This window comes from Mustela erminea, chromosome 18 (genome assembly GCF_009829155.1).
Source record: "Mustela erminea isolate mMusErm1 chromosome 18, mMusErm1.Pri, whole genome shotgun sequence".
NCBI lineage: Eukaryota > Metazoa > Chordata > Mammalia > Carnivora > Mustelidae > Mustela > Mustela erminea.
Window position 1 is genome coordinate 48458760 of NC_045631.1, and position 16187 is coordinate 48474946.

The 16187-nt window shown below is 44.1% G+C and overlaps 1 protein-coding gene across 2 annotated transcripts in view; it reads right to left on the bottom strand.

Annotated features, from left to right (window-relative positions):
- PITPNC1 (phosphatidylinositol transfer protein cytoplasmic 1) overlaps window positions 1–16187 on the bottom strand; it is a 257099-nt gene that overhangs the window by 194277 nt on the left and 46635 nt on the right. The window lies entirely within an intron of this gene.

Below are 16187 nucleotides of genomic sequence, written 5' to 3' on the forward strand. Positions count from 1 at the left end.
ATCTACAGACTCGACAGGATTAAACACTTGGGCTTTCTGATCGTGGGTGAGTTTATGGGTTTCACGAATGACACTGCTTAGAAACCAGTGCCTGGAGAAGGCGTGAAGCACAGAAATGAATGTGGCAAAGAGAACTTCTGGTTCGACAATATGGTGACAGGCTAAGGCACGGCGGGGGCGGGGACACACACACACACACACACACACACATCTCCCACTATAAACACATAGGAATGCAGGTAAATCTGACCTGAAAAGGAAAGGGAAAAACTAAATAAAAGCATGTGAGCTGATCCTAAGGCTGCTTTGGTAGCTTATAGACTTGGATTCTAAAACCCAAGTGGACAAAGGAGGTAAAAACCTTGAGTGGCCATTAGGCAGAGTGGGAGCTGAGCTAATATCCTCGAGGGAGGATCCTCAAAGGGTTGCTTCCTTAGGGAAGATTAAGGAGAAAAACTTCCCCTAGGAAAGGGGTCCAAGAAGACAGTTTCATACATCCCTGGACTCTAAATGGGAAAAAGACCAAAAAAAAAAAAAAAAAAAAAAAAAAAACCAAAAAAACAAAACTCTCCCCTGAAAAATGGATATCCCGTATCTGAGCCTCGAGCTTAGTGATCCAAAAAATTCCAAAGTAAGAAATTAGCGGAAATGTTGATCCTAAGCCGGGGATACTCCCGGGATCTCTAGAATAATACATATTGTTCTGCAAGAGCCCCACGATCAGGCCACATGAGATCCTCACAGGAAAAAATAGTCCCTACTAAAGATCTTCTTATAAGAAAATTTAAAATGACAATATACCATGAACAGAAAACAGCAAACACAACAAATAAATCCAGGAACTAGGGATGATAAAATTACCATTTGAAACAGAATACAAAATAAGTATGTTTAAAATACTAAAAAGGGTTTTTAATACTACTAAAAACATAAAGGAGGAAATAAACCCCTGAGGAAAAAAAAATATGAAAGAGGCAACAGTCAGATTTTAAAGTAAGCCAAATAGAACTACAAATGAATATTATAATTGCTGGTATTAAAAAGTCAGCAGAAAAGTTAAATAGCAGATTAGACACAACTGAAGAGAGAATTAAGTAAAAGAGAAGACCGGTGTGAGGAAATTACCAACAGGCATCAGAGACATGAAAGGGACATGAAAGAATAGGTACAATGGTAACATAAACAATGAGAAGGTCCCTATGTCAAAGACAGAGACACAGAAACAGAGAGTCCATATGCACTGAATGCTAGATCCAGGTGACAAAAATAGAGATTGTATTCATTTGGGTCCTCCAAAAAGCAGATGCCAAGGAAGGATGTTAGAGACAACAGGAGTAGGTGAGGAGGACATTCAGACCATGATGCAGGCCTAACTTCTAAAGGAGAGAAAGGAAGAAGGTGTGCTGGAGAAGATGAGATTCAGAATGAAGCATAGCTTTAAGAAAGTTTTGGCCTCACTGCTGAGGAATCCTTGATCCAAAGACTATAAAATACCAAAAAGAGGGAGAAACTGTATACCAAATAAAAAGAAAAGAAACCAGGCAGAGGCATTATTGGAACTGATTTCAGGCTGTGAGTTCACACTAAACATTTAAGGACAACAAAACTAATAGAGAAAGAAAAGAGAGGAATTGATAAAATTCAATTCAGTTAGAGATAGGAAAGGAGAATAAAAAGGAAAGGAAAAGTGTTAGAAAAGCAAAAGCATGGAAAAGAGAAATAACCTAAAATATAGCAATAATTACTATAAATGTAAACAAACAAAATTCGATGGTTAAAAAACACAACACTAGATTTCTTTTTTTTTTTTTTTTTTAAAGACCTTACCTATCTACTTGACCGGTAGAGATCACAAGTAGACAGAGAGAGAGGAGGAAGCAGGCTCCCTGCTAAGCAGAGAGCCCGATGCGGGGCTCAATCCCAGGACCTTGGGATCATGACCTGAGCCAAAGACAGAGGCTTTAATCCACTGAGCCACCCAGGTACCCCAAGACTGGATTGTTTCTTTAAAATGTAGTTAGATGGTGTTTATAAGAAGTACATCTAAAATATAACAACAAAGGAATATGAAAAGTAATGGTATTAGAAAACATATGCCAAATGGTAGCCATAAAGTCAGGGAAAGGCTGAAATAACTATATGAATATCATCAAAACAGGCTAAAGCAAAATGGTCAATAGGACTGCACACTTAGGGACGCCTGGGTGGCTCAGCTGGTTAAGCATCTGCCTTGGTTTCAGGTCATGATCCCAGAGTCCTGGAGCCCCACATCAGGCTCCCTGCTCCTGCTTCTCCCTCTGCATGTCCCCCAACCCCTGCTTGTGCTCTCTCTCATTCTCCATCTCTGACAAATAAAATATTAAAAATTTTTTAAAACTGGGGGAAGAAAGAAAGGATTGCTCACTTATTGGTTCTTACCAGTTAGACAATTACTTAACCTTTTGGAAATTGACTGATATCCATGAGATGAGATCCCATCTGCTTCTGTAGAATGGGATGACAAAATAGACTATTTTTAAGTCTGTAACATGTTTTTCCTAATGTGATCAGATACAGCAAAATATTAATGTCTATTTAATCTTTCTGGTGGTTGCACAGGTAGGAGTTTCACTATTTTCTGCTCATTTTTATCTATTTGAATCATTTTAAAAATAAAAATGTTTTAAGTCCAGAAACCCAATATAAGTAAAAATATAAGACCACAGTAAATGACAATGTTCCCACATACCACTTGGCAGAATGGAAACTATACAGCTTTCTTAGAAGACAACTTTGCAAGACACACCAAAGCTTTAAAAATGTGGACATCAGGGCACCTGGGTGGCTCACTGGAGTAAGCCTCTGCCTTCGGCTTGGGTCATGATCCCAGAAGTCCTGGGATCGAGCCCACGTCGGGCTCTCTGCTCAGCAGGGAGCTCGCTTCCCCCACCTGCCTCTCTGCCTACTTGTGATCTCTGTCTGTCAAATAAACAAACAAAATCTTAAAAAAAAAAAAAAAAAAGACCTTTAAAAATAAATAAATAAAAATTTTAAAAGTGTGGATATCCTGGGGCACCTGAGTGGCTCAGCTGGTTAAGCATCTGCCTTCAACTTGGGATCAAGCCCTGCATTGGGTTCCCTGCTAGGTGGAGAGTCTGCTTCTCCCTCTCCCTCCCCCCACTTATGCTCTCTCTCTTCTTACAAAATAAAAAAGTAGATATCCCTTAATCCAGTGATTAAAACCTTGTTATTTATCTCAAGGAATTAATCAGAGATGTGTACAAAAATATACTAGTTTATAGCTGTCATGTCTAACTGAAAAATTCAGAACAGCTTCAATGTAGTTAGGAAGTACTTTAGTAAATTTTGGTGCATCTGTATAACAGAACAGTATGTAGTCATTAAGATTCAGGTTACAGAAGAATATTAATGGCAAGTATTATATACTAATAAGTGAAAAAGAGATATACAAAGCATTAAACATGGTATGAGCTTATTTTTATTTAAAAAAAAAAAAAAACATGTGTACAGGAGTGCCTGGGTGGCTCATTCGGTCAAGTGTGTGACTCTTGATTCTGGCTCAGGTCATGATCACATGTCTGTCTCCACGCTCGGTGTGGAGCCTGCTTAAGATGCTGTCTCCCTCTCCCTCTGCCCCTCCCCACCTCTTAAAAAAAAAGCTGTGAGTGTGTGTGTGCACACATACGTACACTATGGACTAGAAGGATATACAATGACATGCTACCAATATAACATCTTTGGATGACTTTTGTTTTATTGTGCTTTTCCATTTTTTTCCAAGTTTTCTGCAGTGAGCATATGGTGCTTTGCAATTAGAAAAAAGTAATCATTATTTCTAAAATGAGTGGCAATAATTCCAGTTTACACGTTACTGCAGGGGTCCATAAACTGTCCTGCAGGTCAAATCCAGCCTGCCAACATTTTTTGTCCTGCCTGTGAGTTAATAATGGTTTTACATTTTTCAATGGCTGAAAATCAAAAGAGGAATAATATATACAATATATCTTTCTAAATCTCTGTATTTAATCTTTACAACATCCCTGCGAAGGAGGTACGATTGAGACTCATTTTATAGATGAGGGAACAGAAGCTTCTAGATCGGTATGTAAATAGTCAAAGATCTGATAGTTATTAAGTCTTCGTCCTGCCACTCAAACCCAAGAAGACTTACCTCAGAGCCTATGCTCTTCATCTGCTTCCCCTGTGAAAAGTTTTCCGACCTATCAGAGCTAACACAGCCAGCACATGAGTTCTCAGACTGGAAGACCATGGTGTTTTCAGGGAAGCTTTGTTGGATAATGAGGCCCCGTTTCTACCATGATGATAGGAAACTCTAACTTTGAATCCAATGAAGCAAAATGTTATTCTCCCCTGCCAAAATTCTATTCTTCTCATTAGTAAATCTGCATTACAAATAACTGTACCCAATTATTATGTTTTTAATTTCATCAATTAAAAATTCACATAAATTTGTTTTGTCTCTCATTATATGAGCACCTATGCAATATCCTTGATACTGTTTCTTGGCCCACAAAGCCTGAAATATTTAGTATCTGACCCTTTACAGAAAATGTCAGCAGACCTCCACTCAAATTGAGAGAAAAGTGGAGAATTGGCAGGCAGCCCCAGCACTGAGGGAAATCCTCCCCTCCTGGAACTCGGAGTAACCAATGACCCAAATGGTTCTCTTTCCCAAGCTCTTCCACAAAGTCTTAGTCATTTAGAGATTGACTTTCTTTCCTCCTTCTCTTGCTAGGTCTGTATGTTTTAATTCCCACCAAGGGATGAAAAAATAAAAAGAAGAGAAGAGAGAAAAGAAGAGAAGGGAAGAGAAGGGAAAAAGGAAAAGGGAGGCAAAAGAGAAAAGAAAAGGAAAAAAAGAAAAACTGAGTTCACTCCAGGTGTTGCTTCTTGGAAACTGGCAAAAAATTGGTTCAGCGGAAGAGACTTGACTTTTGTATCATCTCAGGAGTTAACAGTGTTTTCTGTTACCTAAAATAACAAAGAATTGGCCACCCACACTAGGTACGAGTTTGTTCACTCACCTCTTCAACAAACTGTTAAGTATTTACCAGGTACCTGCCCAATGGCCCTGGGCTAGGTGGATGGATCAGCTCACAGATTAGGAAATAAACGTCAATACAACACGATACATTCTACAGTAGAAAGCAGTTTTAAAAGCCCACAGGAAATGCAAATCAAAACTATGGTGAGATACGGCCACACAGCCATTACAACAGCTATAAGCAAAAGGACAGATAATATCAAGTATTGGCAAAGAGTTGGAGAAACCTAAACGTTCTACAATGCTGGTCACCCTATAAAACCCAACAGCGATTCTGGAAGACAGTCTGGCAGCTTCTTCAAAAGTTAAACATATACTTAATAGCTGACCCAGAATTCTACTGTGTATCTGCACAGAGGAATGGAAACATGTATCCACACCGAGACTTGTATACTCATGATGGTAGCAGTATTTTCTTAATAGCTCCTTCTTGAAACTACCCACACACCCATCAGCTGGTAGCTGGGTAAACAAAATGTGGTGTAGCCATACAACAGAACTCAACTCAGCGATCAGAAAGGAACCAACTGTTGATCCACTCAACAATATGGACGACCTCAAAAAACAGGAAGCTGAATGAAAGGAGCCACTCTCAAAAGACCATACATTGTATGATTTTTTTTTTTAAGATTTTACTTATTTATTTATTTGACAGATCAGAAGAAGGCAGAGAGGCAGGCAGAGAGAGAGAGTGGGGGAAGCAGGCTCCCTGCTGAGCAGAGAGACTGATGCAGGGCTTGATCCCAGGACCCTGAGCCACCCAGGCGCCCCCATTGTAAGATTTTTATGTGAAATTTCTAGAAAAGACAAAACTAGAGAGTCAGAAAGCTCATTGGTGGTTGCCTGGGATTGGGGTGAGTACAAGGACTGACCACGAACAAGCACAAGGGAAATTTGGGGGGTGACGGAAAGTAATAGAACTGGATTGCAGTGATGGTTGCACAAATGTATATACTTACTAGAACTCTTTGGGACACTGACTCTGGGTGCATAGTTAACGGGATACAGATTATACCACAAGAAAGCTATTTTATTTTTTTTTTTAAAGAATTTATTTATTTGGTGGGGGAGGGCACCTGGGTGGCTCCGTTGGTTAAGCGTCTGCCTTTGGCTCAGGTCATGATCCCAAGGTCCTGGGATGGCGCCCAGCATCAGGCTCCCTGCTCAGTGTGGTGTCTGACTCTCCCTCTCCCTCTGCCCTACGCAACTCTGGAGAGCATAACAGGCAGAACATAACAGAGGTACAGATCCGGTATCTAAAAGGCCAGGTGCTGGGGTGCCTGGGTGGCTCAGTCACGAAGGTGTCTGTCTTCAACTCAGGTCATGATCTGGGGTGGAATCAAGGGGGACCATGGGATCATGGGGGACTGAGCCCCACCCCGGGCTCCCTGTTTACGGGGAACCTGCTCCTCTCCCTCCCCCTGCCCTTCCTTCCCACTCATGCTTGCTCTCGTTCTCTCTCAAATAAACTCTTTAAAAAAATATATTGTGTGTAGAACGCGAGGTGCATGCTTTAGTGGACTTTGAAACTCTCATATTGCTAATGTGGGCATTAGTCTGCTCTTTCAGGATCAGAACTACACGAGTGAGATTCCACACGATGCCCTCAGCTCACCCACAACCACCCAAATGCACAACAGTTCTACGATGCTTTCAGCAATATCCTATGCAGATCAGTACCCTGGAGACTTACCTTCCTGAACCTTCCCAATGCCCAACAATAGCGGACACAGAGCGGCCAAAACATTTCAAACATACAGGATATTAAGAATCGTAGACAAAAAAAAACCAAAACAGTGGACTCAATGCCAGGAGATCCAAATTCAACACTCTCTTCTATCACAGACAAGTTAATTATATTCTTTGCAGGTACAAATGAGAATATAATGCACAGAACAGATTTTGACATTTTAAGTGTTGTACGACGTATGATAATATTGCTTAAAAGTTGGTCATATCATACCCACAACCTCCTGCCTATTGAAGGGCCCCCTGAGTTCAAGTTGTGCTCTCCTGTTTTAAGACAGAGGCGTTTTTGATGGTAAAACCTCTCTCACCTCCCCTCTGCCTGCTGCTTGGGTGTTCACCTGTCTGTGCAGCTTGGCAGACAAAAAGTTCTCTGAACGCAAGCTACAGGCTGTTCACCACCGTGTTCTCAACACCAGCATTGTGCAGGGGCTCAAGAAATGACCCCCAAAGAGAAATGGAATTAAAAGGAAGAAAGACTTCCAAGTGGGACACATGAAAAATAAAATGTTTACATTATTTTTTAAATTTTCTTTAAAGATTTTATTTAGTTGAGAGAGAGAGAAAAAGAGAGAGCCGGGGGAGGGAGAGGGAGAGAACCTCCAGCAGACTCCACACTGAGTGCAGTGCCCGATGGGGGTGGGGGGTTGCTAATTCCACGACCCTGAGATCACAACCCAAGCCAAAATCAAGAATCAGACACTTAACAGACTAAGCCACTCAGCCACCCCAATTTTACTTTTTTTTTTTTTTTTTAAATCACATATGAGATGCGTGGGTGGCTCAGTCGGTTAAACATGTGCCTTTGGCTCAGTTCATGATCTCGGGGTCCTGGGCTGGAGCCCCGCATCGGGCTCGCTGCTCAGCGGGAGTCTGCTTCTCTGTCTCCCTCTCCCTCTGCCATTCCTGCTGCTCGGGCTCTCTCTCACTCACCCTCTCTCTCTTTCTCTGACAAATAAATAAAATTGAAAAACAAAGAAAATAAAGAAAAACTGCATATACGAAAGGTGTACAATATGAGGACGTGTTATATATACTGAAATGATCACTACAGTAAAGCTGATTAACATATCACCTCACACAGTTACCTTCTGCATCTGTGTGTGTACATCAGATGAGCAAAACTCGTGGCTTTTTTAAGCAGACCCCCCGCTGAGCAGGGAGCCCCATGTGGGGCTCAAACCCAGGACCTGGGGATCATGACCTGAGCTGAAGGAAGCTGCTTAACCAACTGAGCCACGCGGTCACCCCGCAAAACTCTGTGTTTTAAAAAGCCTCTTGTCAGGGCACCTGGCTGGCTCGGTAGGCAGAGCACACAACTCTCGATCTTGGGGTGGTAAGTTTGAGCCCTATATTGGGTGTAGAGATTGCTCAAATAAATAAATAAACCTTTTTTAAAAATTAAATAAGTAAGTAAATAAACAAAGGTCTCTTGTTCATTCATCAACTGATGAATGGATGCACAGAATAAGGTACATACATACAACAGAGTTATTCCTCAGCCTTAAAAAGGAAGGAAATGCTGACACACACTGTAACATGGAACCTAGGAAGCATGACGCTCAGCGCGATAATCCAGACACAAAAGGAAAACACTGTATGATTCCACCCATATGCGGTACCTAAAATAAAACTGTCAAATTCACAGAGACAGAAAGCAGAAGGGTGACTGACAGGGGGTGCGGGGAGGGCGAATGGGGGTGTTAGTGTTTAACGGGGACAGGGTTTTTGTTGGGACAATGAAAAAGTTCTCGAAATGCATTGTGGCAAGTGGTTACACAACATTTTGAATGTATTTAATACCACCGAACTGTACACTTTAAAAAAAGTTACAGTGGTAAATTTTATCTTTCTTTTGAGAGTGTGTGTGTGCGCGCACACGCGTGTGTATGTGTGTATGCTTGTGCCTGCTTGTGCCCTCTCACTCTCTCTGTCAAAGAAATTTTTTAAAAAAGATCTTTAAAAAAGAAAGGAAAATATTTATTTATTTGAGAGGGAGAGAGAGCACAAGCAGGGGGAGCAGCAGGCAGAGGGAGAAGCAGACTCCCCGCAGAGCAGGGAGCCCGATGCGGGGCTCAATTCCAGGACTCAAGAATCACGACCTGCGCTGAAGGCAGACGCTTAACCGACTGAGCCACCCAGGTGCCCCTGACCACAAATTTTTTAAAAGTCCCCTGTGCAGTATTCCATCTGAGGAGTCGGGATACGAGACTGCGGCCTTTGACCCTCTTTTAGGTAGCTATTTCTTTATTAGTTAAGTTCTTAAGTATCTAATTAATAACAAGAGTAAAAACACATTCATTCAGCATTCATACAGCTCAGTGTCCAAATGTCTCAGTCCTTAATTTGGAAAATACCAGAACAATCATGAAACTGATTCTAAATTTACTTCTGCATCATGAAAGCAAAAATGAAGTGTGATTTCAGTTGGGTGTTAAGTGTTGTTGTAGATGTCATGTTATTTTAATTGTTGGTAATCACTGGCTAATGTGTTACCCTTTCCGCCAGAAAGATAAACAGTTAAATACTTAAAATATTCAAAACCTAACCTAGCAAAAAGTTTTTGTTTCTAGCCCTTTCCTCTTAGCATCAATTGTGATTCATACATCAAAGGATTAACCTTAGAAAATGAGATGAATTAGCTTTCATATTTGCCTATTTTGGCAACTAGCTGTGTATAACTTATTCATTGTCCCTTTCCCCACCCCCAAACAGAGAAAGTTGCTCAGTTTCAGTTTTCCAAGATTTCCAGATTATAATGCAGACATCTCATGCAACCAAAACCCAACATTAGATGTCTCGTCAATGCAAAGACAGAAAGACTTTTTTCTTTGATATGTCAAGAAAATACAGAAGTATGCTGGGGCTCCTGAGTGGCTCAGTGGGTTAAGCCTCTCCCTTCGGCTCAGGTCATGATTCCAGGGTCCTGGGATCAAGCCCCGCGTTGGGCTCTCTGCTCAGCAAGGAACGTGCTTCTCCCTCTCTCTCTGCTGCCTCTCTGCCTACTTATGATCTCTCTCTCTCTCTGAATAAATAAAATCTTTTAAAAAAAAAGAAAATATAGAAGTATGCTTATTACATTTTTTTTTAAAGATTTTATTTATTTATTTGACAGAGATCACAAGTAGGCAGAGAAGCAGGCAGAGGGAGAGGAGGAAGCAGGCTCCCTGCTGAGCAGAGAGCCCGATGCGGGCTCGATCCCAGGACCCTGGGATCATGACCTGAGCCGAAGGCAGAGGCTTTAACCCATTGAGCCACCCAGGCGCCCCTGCTTATTACTTTTTTATAAAAGTCCTTCTCCCTTTAACGAACAGTGTCACGCTTATTCCAAGGGCGGTTTAACAAATAGTCTTGGGTCCTCAGCAAGGTTTCCAATGGGTAAGTAGAATGCATAAGCTGTTAGGCTCCAAATTAAATGAACAGTACCCACGGTCAGGCTTCAAAAAGAGTGTGTATCCACACCATCCACAGCAAACTCTCGGGGTCACTTTGAACTTCTTCCAAACACCAAGCCTTTCCAAACTCAAACACGGAAGAGGAGAAAAGGCAAGGGAAGGGACATCCCTCGGCAGGTCAGCGCCAATTAAATTAGTACAACCAAGTGCTTTTAATTGCCTGGATCTCAATGCAGAGGGGACAAGGAGAAGAGCAAAGAGATACAAATGTGAGCACTTGAAGGAGCAGAGAATAAGGAGTCCCAGGGATGAACTTGCCCCGGCGGTTCAGTCAAAGTGGCCTCACGGTGATTTTGACCACGGATGATGAGAAAGACCTTTGAGAAGGACTAGAATCACAGGGCCAGGAAAGAGAGAGGAGAATGGCTTGGTGGTGGTTCTCGACAGTGAAGGGAGAAAGAGAGGTAAGATGATGAAAGCAGAAACCCAAATAAAATACCCGGGAAGCAGCTACGAAGGGCAGCTTTCTGGGACCTGAAGAAGCCTTGTGCCCTGTCCTCTATGTCAGGGAGAACTAACGCGGTTCTGAGTATACCTGGTCCCAGATGAGAAAATCACTTTTACTCTAGGTAGAAGACGCACAGGCAAGCCGTACAGAGAGACACAAGCCAACTGCGGGGACCAAAGGCAGGGGGACACCCATATTAAGACCACAGATCATTTTCTTTTTTTTTTTTTTTAAAGATTTTATTTATTTATTTGACAGACAGAGATCATAAGCAGACAGAGAAGTGGGGGGGGGGGGGTACGTGGAAGCAGGCTCCCTACTAAGCAGAGAGCCCGATGCAGGGCTGGATCCCAGGACCCTGAGACCATGACCTGAGCCGAAGACAGAGGCCCAACCCACTGAGCCACCCAGGCGCCCCCACGGATCATTTTCAATAAGCCTTTCAAGGGTACCTGGGTGGCTCAGTGGGTTGGGTGACTGCCTTCGGCTCCAGTCATGATCCTGGAGTCCTGGGATCGAGTCCCGATTCGGGCTCCCAGCCTCGCGGGGACTCTGCTTCTCCCTCTGAACTTCTCCCCTCTAACACTTGTTCTCACTCTCTCTCACTCTCAAATAAATAAATAAAATCTTTAAAATAATAATAATAATAAGCCTTTCAAGCAATGCAATGTAATAAGTTTAAGTCCTAGGGATGTAGGGTACACGGTGACCCCAGTTAACAATACTGAGTATTTGAAAGTCGCTAAGAGAGTAGATCTTAAACATTCTCAGTAGAGGGAAAAAAAAAAATAAGAAGAAACAACCACCACCACCACCACAACAAAACGGTGATGTGTTAGCTAAGTAAGATTCCAGGTAAAAATTTCAGAAGATCAACACCTTCAAAGAAAGGGGCTTCTCTCTGTGGTTTCAAAGACAAAGTCAGCTTCAGACAGCAGTTCCCAGGACCCAGAAAGGCACAGTGTGCTGGGGAGTTGGGGTGTGCAAGCTTTGAGCCTTGTATAAACAATCAGCCCTTCCTTTAGAGAGTCTTACATGTCTTGTCCTAAGAGATGCCAGGGAGCAATAAATTAACAAGCTTACTCCGCACTGTCCTTTGGTTTCTCCTTAGGTTTTCAAAAGATCTTAAGCAGGAATAAAATTATTTCTTTATCATAATCCTCTTTGCCATATTCCTAAATTCTGTGTGATATCCTGACTCAGCTTGCACCTACTTTTACTTTCCATTATTATTTTTCCCCCACTCGGACCCAGAGGAGTTTCTTCCCTCTCTTGGTAGAAAAGGCTCTGGGAAAAGGGTTGGCTGTGCCCTAGTTTTAGAAAGTGCTGAAGAGGCAGGTCCTAAAGCAATATGGAGACATCTATTACTTTGGAGGGGTGGGGTGTGGAGAGGGACCAAACAAAGATACGGAGTGGAACTTCCAGAGCCATTTAAGCCTTACAGTTCCAAACACCTAAACAATGGCCTCTATTTATGCACAGTTCAAAAGACCTCAAGGCATCAGAAGGCACCTTCGGAATAAGACTGCAGCTAATTCTCTCCCCAGCAGAAATCCACCCCATGAATAACAAAGCTTTGCTCTGTTATTCATAGTAAGGATTAAACCCAGTGGGATAAAATCCGCAGCTGCCAGGTCACCTTAGTGTAGGGCCCTCATTTCCCCCCCACGAAAGCCGGATGGGTTGGTACCGGCAGCAGCTCCTGCCAGCGCCTCTCCGTAATCCCTTTCGCTGTTAGAGGAGAAATGAGTTAACAAGGAAAATGCTTCCAGAGACAGAGCTGAAGGGGGCTACGTAAATACTACCTCGGTCTTCAGCACCCTGTCACAACAGGGGGGGCAGCCCTTCAAAACATAAACCGAAGTAACATAAACCGGAAACAGGGCCACCTGGCTGGCTCAGCCGGTAGAACGCGGGGCTCTTGATCTTGGGGTCCTGGGTTAAGGCCCCAAGTTGGGCCTAGAACTTATTTAAAAAAAAAAAAAAAGAAAAAGAAAAAGAATGAGGGGCACCTGGGTGGCTCAGTGGGTTAAACCCTCTGCCTTAGGCTCAGGTCACAATCCCAGGGTCCTGGGATCAAGTCCCGCATCGGGCTCTCTGCTCAGCGGGGAGCCTGCTTCCCCCTCTCTCTCTGCCTGCCTCTCTGCCTACTTGTGATCTCTGTTTGTCAAATAAATAAAATCTTGAGAAAAAAAAAAATGAATGAATGAACAAACAAATAAATAAATATAAAATTTTTTTAAAAAGAACCACCCACGCGAAGTTTCCCAGCATATCCCTACCCCTCCAAAAGGCTGCCTCTAGAGAATGGGGGGTGGGGGCGCCCTGGCAGCCCCTCTGCTCCACAGCTGGGTTTCCTTCCCACTCACCACTCCCCACCCTGCCCCACGTAGGCTAATCCAGTCTTCGGACCACGTGGGGCGCACATGACTTCACAGCTTCCCGCTTACCAGCCTCCTTTGCCAAAACCCATATCCATCCTTCAGGACTTGCTTCCTGAAGCCTCCCGGGTGATTCCAACCCATCGGGAGCTCTTCTTTGCACATGGTTCATATCGAGTTTTTGCAATCAATTAAAAGCTTCGTGTCCTTACTGAAACGATTATATGCGGAAAAATAGGTTGTCTGGGATCAGCTTCAAGGCCATCCAGGGCTGGTGGTACAAGAAACTGGACTGGCCGTCAGAGGACTGTTGGGAGTTGGGGGTGGGGACGTGTGACTTCATCACAAGGTTCCCTACTTTTTGCTTCTGTTTGCAAGTTTCCGCCGTAAAACTCAGAAAATATCCAGCATTACAAAGCCCACCAGCGACAGAGCCAAGATTCGACTCCGTATTTGAAGACAGGTGCCCTCCCTGCCTGCTCTTGTTTTTAATGGATTATTTCATAGTTGTTGTTCCTGCTTTTTTCACTGTATCCAAAATTGTATTCATTATTCATTTGACATGAAAGCACGGCTGCTCTCCTCACGGAGCAGGCAGTGTAACTGGGGACACAGGTAAACAGATAAATCACGGTGGAAAAGTGAGTGCAACTGACGAGATAGGAATCCGAGTGGAAGCAGTTTTCTGTAGGGGAAACAGCAATGAAGCGGGTGTGAGGAGCCTCCAAAATGCAGTCCAGCCAGGAGATGGTACGAGGGGTGGTGTGCTAAAGAGCCAGGTAGGGATATTTTAGGTCAAGGCCTTTGGGAGCAGAGTCCCCACTCAGGCAGGGGCAAAGGGGCAGTCTTGCAGAGGCTAGGTGAGGAAGGAACCCGGCCAGGTGGGGCAGATGCCCTGGGGAGGCGAGTGGGGGCCAGTTGTTGACAGGGCTTGAAGCCAAGCCAAGGGGGTTGGATTTCACCTCTTAGGCCATCAGGAGCCTACATGCAAGTGGCATAATCACCATGGGTCTATTAGGAAGGGAGCGGGTAGCTGTGTACATGCCAGCTGGGAGTGGGCTCTCGCAGCAGACCAGAGCCAGGATTAGGATGAATGAGGGAGGTACAAAGTCGAGGGGGTGCCAGAAAGCTCAGCAATCCAGATAAATATTACTTTAACGCAATATTTTCTTAATATTGAAATTAATGCAAGAAAAACCCACAATTACAAAAAAAAAAAAAAAAAAATCCAGGGTTGCCCGGGTGGCTCCGTCGGTTAAGCATCTGCCTTGCCTTCAGCTCGGGTCATGCTCAGGTCCTGATCCCAGAGTCCAGGGATCAAGCCCCTCACCGGGCTCCCTGCTCAGAGGGTCTCTGCTCCTCCCTCCCCCTGTTCCTGGGCTCTTGCTCAGTGCTCTCTCTCTCTCTCCCTAATAAAAAAATAAAATCTTTAAAAAAAAAAATCTAAATTGTAAATAAAGACAGGCTGTTGCTGTTTGTTTTACAACCCTGGCTTATTATGCAACTGGCCGTGAAAACCTCCCCCCCCCACCTCCCCATCCGCCACCCCCACTCCACTGGGTGAGCCTAAGAGGGCTGACCATGACAGGGGAGCAGACTGAACAACATGCCACTTTATATATATTGGGTGGCTTTTTTTTTTAATATTGTAGAGCTTTTATTAACTTTTCCCACTCGCTTCACAATATGGGAGGATATTTTGATAAGTGCACAGAGGGACACGCGGCTTTCTTGCCCCCCGCCCCCCGCCCCGCTGGGATGTGACTCAGCAGGGGCTCTCTACAGAGCGGGCAGTAAATGCAGAGGGGCTGCCCTAACAAGCAAGAGCAAATGCCCAGAGGGTGAAAAGAGGAAAGGCCAGACTCGAGCAACATTTCCAGGGCAGAGAGGAGAGAAGTGGAATCACAGGAAGGACTGTGAGCCCAGGGCTCTCGGCTCGAGCAGAATTTATTCTACCCAACTACAGCCTAAATGCTTCAGGGGCAAAAATCCCATTCACCTCGCCTTGGATCATTCTGCATCCAACTCAGTAGAATTCCTCATTCAGTGGACAAGAGGAGCTTAAATCCAACCGCACACATGACTGAAACCAGAAATGTGTGGTTCCTCCTTCACACTGCCTCCCTCAGCGAGGCACAGGGCACACTCACGAACACTAAACACACACGCAAACCGCGAGTGATGACTAAGACCCCCGAAGTCTAGTAAGGTATGGGAGCGACGCTCCCCTGCCATCCTCCTGTTGAATCCTTGGGACCAAGGAGGAGAGTAATTAAAGTAAGGGCTCGGCTTCTAGTCCCCGCAGCTCCAAATCAGATTAGAAGAAAGGCTGACAAAATTTTGTCTGCAGCTCCCCCGTACAACTGGGAGAGATAAGTGAGCTGCCTGACAGCTCTCCGTATCAAATATTAACCGCGTTCCCACGGCGCCTCCTTCCCTGATTTCCACTCTGCTCCCCTTAGCTTCAAGCCTTATGCGATAAGAACATTTGCTCCATCTCCGTGGAGCGAATCGAAGGCCAGCTCAGGACTGTGGACAGTTCAAGGGACAATGGGGTGGGGGGAGGCGTCGTCACCCAGATGAATCACCAGGTGTAGAAATTGGCTCAGGAGAGACAGATGATGACCAGGGAGACCTTCATAAACAAAAGCTGTTACGAAACCCAACTTCTAGATGGCTTCAGAAGGCTCAGTGGCTCTGAAAGGGAGGTACACAGATGACAACTTGGGGCCCGTGGTGAGGCCCAGGCAAGAAGCTATGACTAAACAGGAAATGGGTTACTTAGCAGTCCAACGGATGTATGAGTGTTCAAAGCACAAGCACGGGGCTCTCCTCTGATACGAGCTAGAAAACAAAGCTGCGTTAACCCTGACAGCTATGTAAAAGGATTGTGTGCTTAGATGGTACCTGCTTGGGTCTCCTGGAGAGCTTAATTCTCTGAGAATAATAATGAGTGTGGCTTAAAGGCGCCGTTTCTTGAGAGTCTACTCTGCACCCAGAGCTGCACCAGCAGAATTCTTATATCACCCAAAAGCCCTGTGAATGGAAAGTGTGTTCTCTTCATTTTACAAGAAAATGCTCAGAGAGGTTAA